The 12,576-nt window shown below is 39.4% G+C and overlaps 2 long non-coding RNA genes across 2 annotated transcripts; one reads left to right on the forward strand and one right to left on the reverse strand.

The window, feature by feature from the left end:
- Positions 1 to 844: 844 nt before the first annotated feature.
- LOC143963419 (uncharacterized) lies at positions 845 to 1,553 on the reverse strand. Its single transcript, XR_013270958.1, has 2 exons — positions 1,301 to 1,553; positions 845 to 1,200 (listed from the first exon to the last, which is right to left on the reverse strand). It is a non-coding gene; the product is annotated as an uncharacterized LOC143963419 (long non-coding RNA).
- Positions 1,554 to 5,206: 3,653 nt separating this feature from the next.
- LOC143961833 (uncharacterized) lies at positions 5,207 to 5,895 on the forward strand. The gene is made up of 2 exons (XR_013270564.1): positions 5,207 to 5,439; positions 5,540 to 5,895. It is a non-coding gene; the product is annotated as an uncharacterized LOC143961833 (long non-coding RNA).
- The last annotated feature ends 6,681 nt before the right edge of the window (positions 5,896 to 12,576 follow it).

Genomic DNA, 12,576 nt, shown 5'->3' on the forward strand with positions numbered 1-12,576 from the left:
CATCACTAAATAAGAAGTATTCTCGGATGTTGTTTTCGATCTCACTGATATGGGTGGGGTTGCTGAGGATTGAAGCATTCAGTCTCCAGTTAAACCCTTGTTGTTGAGTAGCAGGTTTGTTTATTTTAAAAGATAAGTGACCTGCTGCAGTACCAAGTAGCAATGGCATGCTTCCATCCCGGGTACATTATGTAAAAAGAAAAGGGGAACAAGTGGGACTTTAAACGAAGCATGTCGATTGAAAAAAAAAAAAAAAAAACACAAAAACAAACAATAGACTCCCACCTTGTAGTGTCTATTGACACCACTCGAGGGGCCCCTTTATGCATGGCGCCGATGCGCTGAGATCGAACCCCACCACCCCCTGTGATCCACAAAGGGAGGTAGGGAGGGAGCTGAGCGCATCGCAACCCCGAAAAAATGACTGCAACATACCCAGCAAAAACAGCCCATATGTTCAATTGATTGATAAATAAATTCCAGGAAAAACAAAAACTGGAAAAAATAATATTAAAAAAGTTCTCAATAACTGATGGAAACACATATATAAATAATTTCAAACCGCAGGTTTATAAACCCGAAACTGGGATTATAAATGAATAGGGATATACATACAGACGAATATTAACTAAGGATAAGGATAATGAGTAATTGTGCAGCATGGTCACCAAAGGAGCAGGTGTCTTCCACCCAAATTATATAGTTTAAAAGATAAGTGACCTGCTGCAGTACCAAGTAGCAATGGCATGCTTCCATCCTGGGTACATTATGTAAAAAGAAAAGGGGAACAAGTGGGACTTTAAACGAAGCATGTCGATTGAAAATAACAATGTATGAACACATGTGAATAAAATGATTTAGATTTAATTTATAATCAATAGCCACTAGGGGTTGTCCAAGATCGGAATGCATACAATAGTAGTACAGTAATATAAATATGGATATACACTCAATGTATCTTCATAATAGTAATCAGAGAATCTAGAAGTATAGACAAATCAATGGACATACATGGATGCAGTTCATAACAGAAATGCATAAATCAAAAATCATAAAATCACATGAACGAGTGCAAACTCAATAAGACAAAAGTTGATATTATCAAGGATTAAAATAAGCTTAGGTAGGCATCCTTAGTTTGAGAACCCGACGCGTTTCTTGGCTTCTTGCCAGTCATCAGGGGTGGGATGCATGTTTTTACTAAAAAAGCAAATAAATATGACAAATGTTAATATAGGCGGAACCTCAGTTAAATAGAGAAAATATCAAATTGGTCCACTTGATTGATAAAGTGACTTACAAAATAGCCCAAAGATTGGGCAGAACTTCCAGCAATGGGAACTGTTAGAGCTGGGATAAAACCGTCTCATCCGGGGTTGAGGCAGGGTTCAGACCATCCCCCAACAATGTCAGGGGGCAGGCCAGGGGGAACCGAAACAGACATCCTCAACACAGGTCCACTAGGTACTAAATGTATATGTGTGTTACCCAAATCTGCGAAAGAGAAAAAAGAAAAGAAAAGAAGAAAAGTGTGATGGGTCACAAAAAAAAAAAAAAAAAAACCAAAAGCAGGACACTGAGTGTTGGATTGAACGTGTTGAATGAATATAGCTGATGGCTGAAAAGTGTGTGTGAATGAGATATACATGAATGATTGGGAAATAGGAGAAGACTAAATGTGTGTTAAATAGGTGGGAATGGATGATGGGGAAGTACACAATCATCCAATTCAAATGTGTAAAAAAGTCTGTGCAGTGCTCTGAATGAAACAATGTATGTGCAAAAAGGAGAGAGGAAAAACGAAACAAAAACAAAAAAAAACATGCATAAAACTATTACCCATATGTAGAGTTAAGGAGTGATCTCTTCCTAGTGGAGCACAGTGGAGGAGTGAACTGTCTGTCTGTCCCAGCTCATATACCCCAGGCTCTGGGCGGATCCCCGCCAGCGTCATGCATGATGTCTTTTGCAGCTGTGAAAAGATGAGGGAACACTCACAGCTGAGGATAATCCATACCTCAGTGGGTGCCCCTCCATCTTAGCTGCAGCATCAGGTGGAAAGACAGAAGGAAAAAAAAAAAAACACAAAAACAAACAATAGACTCCCACCTTGCAGTGTCTATTGACACCACTCGAGGGGCCCCTTTATGCATGGCGCCGATGCGCTGAGATCGAACCCCACCACCCCCTGTGATCCACAAAGGGAGGTAGGGAGGGAGCTGAGCGCATCGCAACCCCGAAAAAATGACTGCAACATACCCAGCAAAAACAGCCCATATGTTCAATTGATTGATAAATAAATTCCAGGAAAAACAAAAACTGGAAAAAATAATATTAAAAAAGTTCTCAATAACTGATGGAAACACATATATAAATAATTTCAAACCGCAGGTTTATAAACCCGAAACTGGGATTATAAATGAATAGGGATATACATACAGACGAATATTAACTAAGGATAAGGATAATGAGTAATTGTGCAGCATGGTCACCAAAGGAGCAGGTGTCTTCCACCCAAATTATATAGTTTAAAAGATAAGTGACCTGCTGCAGTACCAAGTAGCAACGGCATGCTTCCATCCCGGGTACATTATGTAAAAAGAAAAGGGGAACAAGTGGGACTTTAAACGAAGCATGTCGATTGAAAATAACAATGTATGAACACATGTGAATAAAATGATTTAGATGTAATTTATAATCAATAGCCACTAGGGGTTGTCCAAGATCGGAATGCATACAATAGTAGTACAGTAATATAAATATGGATATACACTCAATGTATCTTCATAATAGTAATCAGAGAATCTAGAAGTATAGACAAATCAATGGACATACATGGATGCAGTTCATAACAGAAATGCATAAATCAAAAATCATAAAATCACATGAACGAGTGCAAACTCAATAAGACAAAAGTTGATATTATCAAGGATTAAAATAAGCTTAGGTAGGCATCCTTAGTTTGAGAACCCGACGCGTTTCTTGGCTTCTTGCCAGTCATCAGGGGTGGGATGCATGTTTTTACTAAAAAAGCAAATAAATATGACAAATGTTAATATAGGCGGAACCTCAGTTAAATAGAGAAAATATCAAATTGGTCCACTTGATTGATAAAGTGACTTACAAAATAGCCCAAAGATTGGGCAGAACTTCCAGCAATGGGAACTGTTAGAGCTGGGATAAAACCGTCTCATCCAGGGTTGAGGCAGGGTTCAGACCATCCCCCAACAATGTCAGGGGGCAGGCCAGGGGGAACCGAAACAGACATCCTCAACACAGGTCCACTAGGTACTAAATGTATATGTGTGTTACCCAAATCTGCGAAAGAGAAAAAAGAAAAGAAAAGAAGAAAAGTGTGATGGGTCACACTTTTCTTCTTTTCTTTTCTTTTTTCTCTTTCGCAGATTTGGGTAACACACATATACATTTAGTACCTAGTGGACCTGTGTTGAGGATGTCTGTTTCGGTTCCCCCTGGCCTGCCCCCTGACATTGTTGGGGGATGGTCTGAACCCTGCCTCAACCCCGGATGAGACGGTTTTATCCCAGCTCTAACAGTTCCCATTGCTGGAAGTTCTGCCCAATCTTTGGGCTATTTTGTAAGTCACTTTATCAATCAAGTGGACCAATTTGATATTTTCTCTATTTAACTGAGGTTCCGCCTATATTAACATTTGTCATATTTATTTGCTTTTTTAGTAAAAACATGCATCCCACCCCTGATGACTGGCAAGAAGCCAAGAAACGCGTCGGGTTCTCAAACTAAGGATGCCTACCTAAGCTTATTTTAATCCTTGATAATATCAACTTTTGTCTTATTGAGTTTGCACTCGTTCATGTGATTTTTTTGATTTTTGATTTATGCATTTCTGTTATGAACTGCATCCATGTATGTCCATTGATTTGTCTATACTTCTAGATTCTCTGATTACTATTATGAAGATACATTGAGTGTATATCCATATTTATATTACTGTACTACTATTGTATGCATTCCGATCTTGGACAACCCCTAGTGGCTATTGATTATAAATTACATCTAAATCATTTTATTCACATGTGTTCATACATTGTTATTTTCAATCGACATGCTTCGTTTAAAGTCCCACTTGTTCCCCTTTTCTTTTTACATAATGTACCCGGGATGGAAGCATGCCATTGCTACTTGGTACTGCAGCAGGTCACTTATCTTTTAAACTATATAATTTGGGTGGAAGACACCTGCTCCTTTGGTGACCATGCTGCACAATTACTCATTATCCTTATCCTTAGTTAATATTCGTCTGTATGTATATCCCTATTCATTTATAATCCCAGTTTCGGGTTTATAAACCTGCGGTTTGAAATTATTTATATATGTGTTTCCATCAGTTATTGAGAACTTTTTTAATATTATTTTTTCCAGTTTTTGTTTTTCCTGGAATTTATTTATCAATCAATTGAACATATGGGCTGTTTTTGCTGGGTATGTTGCAGTCATTTTTTCGGGGTTGCGATGCGCTCAGCTCCCTCCCTACCTCCCTTTGTGGATCACAGGGGGTGGTGGGGTTCGATCTCAGCGCATCGGCGCCATGCATAAAGGGGCCCCTCGAGTGGTGTCAATAGACACTGCAAGGTGGGAGTCTATTGTTTGTTTTTGTGTGTTTTTTTTTTTTTTCCTTCTGTCTTTCCACCTGATGCTGCAGCTAAGATGGAGGGGCACCCACTGAGGTATGGATTATCCTCAGCTGTGAGTGTTCCCTCATCTTTTCACAGCTGCAAAAGACATCATGCATGACGCTGGCGGGGATCCGCCCAGAGCCTGGGGTATATGAGCTGGGACAGACAGACAGTTCACTCCTCCACTGTGCTCCACTAGGAAGAGATCACTCCTTAACTCTACATATGGGTAATAGTTTTATGCATGTTTTTTTTTGTTTTTGTTTCGTTTTTCCTCTCTCCTTTTTGCACATACATTGTTTCATTCAGAGCACTGCACAGACTTTTTTACACATTTGAATTGGATGATTGTGTACTTCCCCATCATCCATTCCCACCTATTTAACACACATTTAGTCTTCTCCTATTTCCCAATCATTCATGTATATCTCATTCACACACACTTTTCAGCCATCAGCTATATTCATTCAACACGTTCAATCCAACACTCAGTGTCCTGCTTTTGGGTTTTTTTTTATTTTTTTTATTTTTATTTTTTGTGACCCATCACACTTTTCTTCTTTTCTTTTCTTTTTTCTCTTTCGCAGATTTGGGTAACACACATATACATTTAGTACCTAGTGGACCTGTGTTGAGGATGTCTGTTTCGGTTCCCCCTGGCCTGCCCCCTGACATTGTTGGGGGATGGTCTGAACCCTGCCTCAACCCCGGATGAGACGGTTTTATCCCAGCTCTAACAGTTCCCATTGCTGGAAGTTCTGCCCAATCTTTGGGCTATTTTGTAAGTCACTTTATCAATCAAGTGGACCAATTTGATATTTTCTCTATTTAACTGAGGTTCCGCCTATATTAACATTTGTCATATTTATTTGCTTTTTTAGTAAAAACATGCATCCCACCCCTGATGACTGGCAAGAAGCCAAGAAACGCGTCGGGTTCTCAAACTAAGGATGCCTACCTAAGCTTATTTTAATCCTTGATAATATCAACTTTTGTCTTATTGAGTTTGCACTCGTTCATGTGATTTTATGATTTTTGATTTATGCATTTCTGTTATGAACTGCATCCATGTATGTCCATTGATTTGTCTATACTTCTAGATTCTCTGATTACTATTATGAAGATACATTGAGTGTATATCCATATTTATATTACTGTACTACTATTGTATGCATTCCGATCTTGGACAACCCCTAGTGGCTATTGATTATAAATTAAATCTAAATCATTTTATTCACATGTGTTCATACATTGTTATTTTCAATCGACATGCTTCGTTTAAAGTCCCACTTGTTCCCCTTTTCTTTTTACATAGCAGGTTTGTTTATTGTTAGGAGAAGAAAGGAGTGATCTGACCAGGCAGAGTCTCTAATGATTGCTTTGTGTACCAGTGGGAGATGATTTTGTAGAATAAAAAAGTGATCTATTCTCACAAAAGTATTGTGAGGGCTGCAATAGTGTGTGTAACCATGCACCCTTGGGTTCACTTCCCTCCACACGTCAACCAACCCCTGGTGGTAAATTTGTCTGGCAACACTGAGGTTTTGCCTGGTGGGACGAATGCAGTCCTTACCCGGGGGGCGGGTTTTATCTGTCCCTGTGTCAAACGCAATATTAGAGTCTCCACCATAAATGATTAAACCTTCAATATTAGGTGTTAGAGTATGAAAGAGACTCAAAAAATTAAGCTTGTCCCTTATTTGGTGCGTAGTAAGAGATGAGTGAATAGAGCTGATTATCAATGAGACCTTTCACGAGTATGAACCTACCATCTGGGGCCTTAAATTCAGACACCAGCGAGAATTGGGTTTTACCCAAGAAGAACAGGCCTACTCCTTTAGTCTCATTGTCAGAATTCGATAGATAGAACGTGGGATATTTGGAGTGCATAAAGAACTGCGTGTAAGATTTTGGGTAGTGTGTTTCTTGAAGAAACAATACGTTGATTTTTTGGTCATGGGAGTATTGGAAAATTTTACAGCGTTTAACAGGGGAATTGATTCCCTGTACAATGTGTGAGGCAAAGCGCAGGGTGAGTGTATAGGCGGAAATATCAGCCATGGAGCAGTATAGGAGGAAATGTCTATGACCCTCAATCATCTACCTTATTGTTGAAGGATGGTCCTGAGACAAGAGGTGCGATGGGGTCTATCAGAGTGTATACCCGTATTCTGCAGATGAGCGAGTCCACACATGCCAATGAAGCAAGATAAGAGTTAGTAAAAGATAGAAAAGACAGAAAGAAGAGGAGAGTAAAAAGAAAAGGGATCAGATTCCAGAGCTAGGGGGAAAACAATTCCCCCTTACCCCTATATACAAGTAGAGTTCCCCCCAAGCAGTTGGGGGGTTCCTGACCAGGAGTGAGATCCATCTGCAGCTCCAAGTGCAGGGGGGAGGAGCATGAGCGCTGCTCCGTACACGGCACTCCCTAAAATATATATAACGTTCAACTTTCAATAAATGAATGCACAAAATTTATAAAAACTGTATTATGAAAACCCTGGAGGATTAGTAAAATAGGGTGGTGATGAGAAAACCATAGGGAATGTAAGGGGGTGGTCCAGGACCAAAAACATCATCGACAGTCTCCCGAGAGGGCAACAATCTGTGGGGGACCTTGCATTCAGTGGGGGCAAGATGGTGAGGGCACTGGGAGTTCCTTAAAAAACAGAGTGAGTAGCTTAGTGGTCATTGTGCTATCTTGATATTAGTAGGAGTGTGGGTGAAGAGACGTGAATGTCCAAATCCAAGAGATCCAAATTCCCCTTCTGTGAATGTTGCAAATCTGAAAGGTTTGCCATTAAATTCAAACTTCAGGCTCAAGGGGAAAAAAACACCAATATTTGATATTCTTCTGCGTCAGAATCATAAGCAGGGGCTTGAGTGCTCGCCTCATCTGAATGGTGAATGGGGAGATATCGACAAATATTTGTACTGAATGTCCCATAATCTGAATTTGAGGGTGGGTTTGGGGGCTCTACTCATGACTTCTTCTTTAATGTTGTAATAGTGTAGTTTGACCACAATTGTCACGTGACAGTCCATCAGAATGAGGGGGGCCCAAGGCCCTGTGAGCCCAGTCAAGTTCCAGTTTGTGAGCTCGGATGTCCGGGATGAGGTGTTTAATGAGTGAATGAATCGCATCAGGAATATCTGTGATGGTCTCTGGAAGACCTCTGATCCTGAAGTTAAGTCTTCTTGACCTATTTTCCAGGTCATCAATTTTAGCCATTGCCCCCTCTATTTGATCATGTAATTCCTGGAATCGATCAGTGTTTTGATTAACTCGATCAATCGCAAATTCCGCTTTACTTTCAATAGAATCAATGCGAGATCCCAGAAGATGTAGATCAGATTTAATGTCTGAGGTGATCCTGTCCACATTCTGGGAAAGGCCCCTGTCCAGCATTTCTGTGAATTTGGTGAATAGCATAGATATGTCCTGTTGTTGTGAGAAGCACTGACCTCCATCTTGAGGGTTCAGGTCTGGCCTAGGTGAAGTTTGCAGCTGAGGGTGACATTAACATGTAATTTAAGGTCTGGTTCAGCAGTGACACTGTAGTGGCCTGTGATGTCAGGCCCCTATTGATTGCAGCATCGGGGCCCCTCCACATACCTCCTCATGTAGGGCCTCCCTCCAGGGAGACGATACAGGGATCCTTGTGTGAGCCGCGGCATGAGGCAGCCAATCCGCCGCCATCTTGGGTTCCTCAGCATTATCTGTCAGTGTGGAGAATCTTGCCTGAGAGATTAGATATGCGGGCCCCCTCGGCCGGTAATTGTGCCCCAGGGTATGCTGAGTGTATCCGCTGCCTGTGCGGAGCTTGTAGTGCGCTTATGCCTGCCACTGGGAGCGCTGACGATACGAAGCGGGACGGAGCTCCGTGATCAAGCCGCCATTTCACGGAGCGCCGCGCATGCGCCTTGGTATGGAATTTTTATGCATTTTTTTGTTTTTATGTGAAGATCCCCATTAAAAGTCATACCAGACTCAAAAGGATTGGTATGGATTGTTCTTATTTTTTTACATTTCTGTGTGACAACTCTTTGCCTATTAGTCGATAAAATTGTTATTTTTGATGTCACGAGATTCAGCTCACATTGATTTCAGTAGGGTTCGGCATCCAAACTTCTTTGAAGTTTAATGAACCCTGCTGAAACTGAATCCAGTGCATTTGGCTTAAACTAATGCTGGCAGTAAAAGACTAGCTGAGGATGCAGATGATTCCCTATTGTCTCGATCTACTCCCATAGACTTTGCCTATGCAAAAAAAAAAAAAAAAACAATAATGGTCAAATGATTGCTGCTGTGTTAGCTGCTTTTCACATATTTTGTTTGCATCTGGTGTGTAAGCAATGCCATTTGGACACTAAGATGGCCCTTTGTGCCCTGTTTTATTGAATAGCAATTGAAATCCTACTATTTTGTAGTAAACGGTTGCCCACATAATTCCAGCTCTGTACATTATATTGTATGATTATTAAAAATCTGAGACTAAATTAAATCAAATTTTCCAGTGCTTCCCCTAAATTTATATAAAGTAAACGCTTTATAACAGGGTAAAGGTTTTTACACTTCAATAGAATCTCTATCTGTAAAGTCTCAGTTATTCATCTATAACAAGGACCCTATCTGTTGTGTTGCCTTTTTAATTTGTAACAGCATTTAAAGTTTAGCACTGTTATTTGTGTGAGCTGAGTTTTAACAAACACCAGCTACTCTATATAAGTGGGTATTTTTTTTTTTTTTTATTTATATTCACTCCCATAAACTCTATGCTATCACATGTATTAAAGTGGTTGTAAACCCTTACAAACCACTTTGACCTACAGGTAAGCCTAGATTAAGGCTTACCTGTAGGTCCAAGAAATATCTCCTAAACCTATACGGTTTAGGAGATATTTACCCGAAGACAGCCACCGCTGTCTGCGGTGCATGCGCCGTAGACAGAGGCGTGCAGGCGCACTGGGCAGGCTGCAGATCGCGGCGATATGATGCGAGTGTCGGCTTCCGTGTGCATGTGTGGGAGTGACGTCATCGCGGCTCTGGCGAATCACAGCGCCGGAGCCGCGAGACCTGGAAGTCGCTCCGGGGTCCATGGCAGTGCCGAAGAGGAAGACGGAGGACCGCTTCGGGGGCTTCGTTCTCAGGTAAGTTATTCACAATGAGGTAGTATGCTATGCATACTTGCTCATTATGCATTTGCCTTGCATGATTTTTTATTTTTATTTTTTTCCCCTTTACTTCCTCTTTAACAAATATGTTCATTGAGAGCTCTTGTCCTAAACAAGTAATTACAGACAAACCTATTCTTTTGTAGTTTTCAATTCTTTTAACAATGTTACCTTCTTTTTGGTCAGTATTTTATCAAGACAGGTTTGCTTTAAATCCATTAAATAACATGTTTTCTAAAAACTTCCGGAGTGTTTGGTTTGTTTGGAAGATGTCTCATATTTGCTAACAACTTTTGTTTTCATATATTTTACCATCTCATTTTACTTTTTAATAAGTCATGTAGGTTAAATTATCTTCTTTAATTATCTTTTTGCTTTTCTCTTCATCCTTATATTATCATTAGACCATACTACCTATTTTATACTGTTTCCCAAGATTCTAGCTTAACATTTTCTCCAGATTTCTAATAAATCCTTTCTCCAGCACAACAACTATACTCTGGTCAACTTTATTTTATTTATTTATTTTTCTTTATGATAACCCATGGTGCTCATTTTTAAAAAGTTAAAGTGTTTGTTAACCCAAAAAAAAAAAAAAAAAAAAAAAAAAACACCTATCCTGTTCATTTAAAGCATGTTATACAGCACAGTGCTTGTGCTGTGCCATTTGGCCATTTAGCTGATTGTCGGCTCTCACTCTCTCCCCCTCCTTCACTGGCTGATGTCAGCAGAATGGCTCAGCCCTGCCCACTTCAGCTCTGAGCTGCAGCTGAGCGTTCAAAGTGCAGCTTATTCAAGTACAAATTGGCAGTTTTTTTTACATTACACAGACACAGGGACAAAAAGTTATTATGATACAGAGGTGATAACACTATGTTAGTACAGAGGGTTAACAACCATTTTAAGTGATAACACGGCAGATGTTGCCTGCCTTGAGGCACACTTTGATTGAAAACTGGAACAGAGTCTTTCATTAAGGTTTGGTTAATGTTCTGTTTTATACACTTGTATCCACTCGATCCATACTAAATTTCAGCTTGAGCTATTGATCTCTCAAAAAAAAAAAATCAATATGCTATATTTTATATTTATCTGAATGAAAGAATGCACTTTTTTGTCCTGAGCATAATAAGAATATAAGAAAGCAAGTGTGTACAAAAGCAGTAGATGTTCCCCTTTCAAAGAGAATAATGGTTTAGCAACTGTCTTTTTCAATAAAGCAGGTACAATAATACTTTTATTTAAGTTTTATTTTTTTAACCCTAACAATAATACATAAAGAGGGGAAGTATATATATAAAAGTACTAAATATTCAATTAAATGACAACCCATCCCCACCATGAAGACTTTAACCAAACTCTTAATTTCCTGCACTAAACCTTTAGCCATTATAATTCCCTAAGTTCATTGCCTTATCTCTTTGTCTCTTTAATGTGTCACTGGTAGTAATTTTGAAAATACTATGTTTTTTATTTTAGACTAAAGTGTATTAAAAAAATTCCCTAAATCTGTTTTTGGAGGCAATTCTTCTTTGTCATTGATGACAAAAAGTACAAAGTACCAGCCCCATCTAATAAATGTGTCTATTTATTTTATATTATGGTAAGTCTGAACACCTGGAAGAAAACGCACAGCTTGAAATTTATGGGGTTAGTAACATATGGCCAGGTGTTTTTTTATCGAATTACAAAGTCCCCTATCACTAGCACCTGTATATCTATTTTCCCATACTCGCTGCAGTAACTTCAATATCAGCCAAACAGGCATTGTCATCAGAATATGCAATATGCCACTCATTCTAACTCTGCTACATACAGTATCTATTATTAATGATCTTGCCCTTTAAACTCACTTGATACCTTTTGTGGTGCAATTTTCCTCAACTTAAGCTCCTTTCCGTGAACTACAAGCTCCTCCAAAAATGATGAATGCCTCCAAGTGTTGCAAGTTTCTCACTTGGAACCAGAACACCAAGGGTATATATACTGCAAAATGTATATAACAAAGCACTACTAATCATGAAATACATAATTTTTATTTATATGGGGATGCCTATACTAAAGTTAACAAATCCATTAAAATGCAATTAAAATCTATTAATATCTATCATTTAAATGTGGTAATGAGGCTTGAAGGAACCAAACTTTCAATACTGTGTACAGTTGTTTCTAAAATGTATTTTATTTTATACGTATTCCTAAACCAATTACACAAGGCAACCAATTTCAGGTTAATACATTTATTGCTCAATATCTATATAGTGATTGGCCTCATTTAAAGTCCCGCCGACCACACCGTCTCTCCTTTTGTTCAAAAGGCAATTTTGGCCTTGGACCACATTGGTGCCTTGGACCACATCATCCTCTCTCAATATCATGGGTTATAGGCATTTTTATGATTACAGAGTCCCACATTTGTGAATACATGCGGAAGCTACAGAGCCTCACCAAGGCATCCTGGTATCTGTAGTCCTATCACTCACTTATGAGTGACTCCACAATGGAAGCACATGCATTCTGATGGCTAAATGGAGGGCAGATGGACTAAAGGGAGCCCATCCCTTCTTAACCACTTGACCACTGGGCACTTAAACCCACTTCCTAACCAGACCAATTTTCGGTCCTCTCACATTTTGAATGCCAATTACTCAGTCATGCAACACTGTACCTATATGACATTTTTGCCCTTTTTTCACACAAATAGAGCTTTCTTTTAGTGGTATTTAATCAGCGCTGTTTTTTT

The sequence above is a fragment of the Lithobates pipiens genome, unplaced genomic scaffold (genome assembly GCF_037356315.1).
Source record: "Lithobates pipiens isolate NorthernLeopardFrog02 unplaced genomic scaffold, aLitPip1_a1.2 Scaffold_8, whole genome shotgun sequence".
NCBI lineage: Eukaryota > Metazoa > Chordata > Amphibia > Anura > Ranidae > Lithobates > Lithobates pipiens.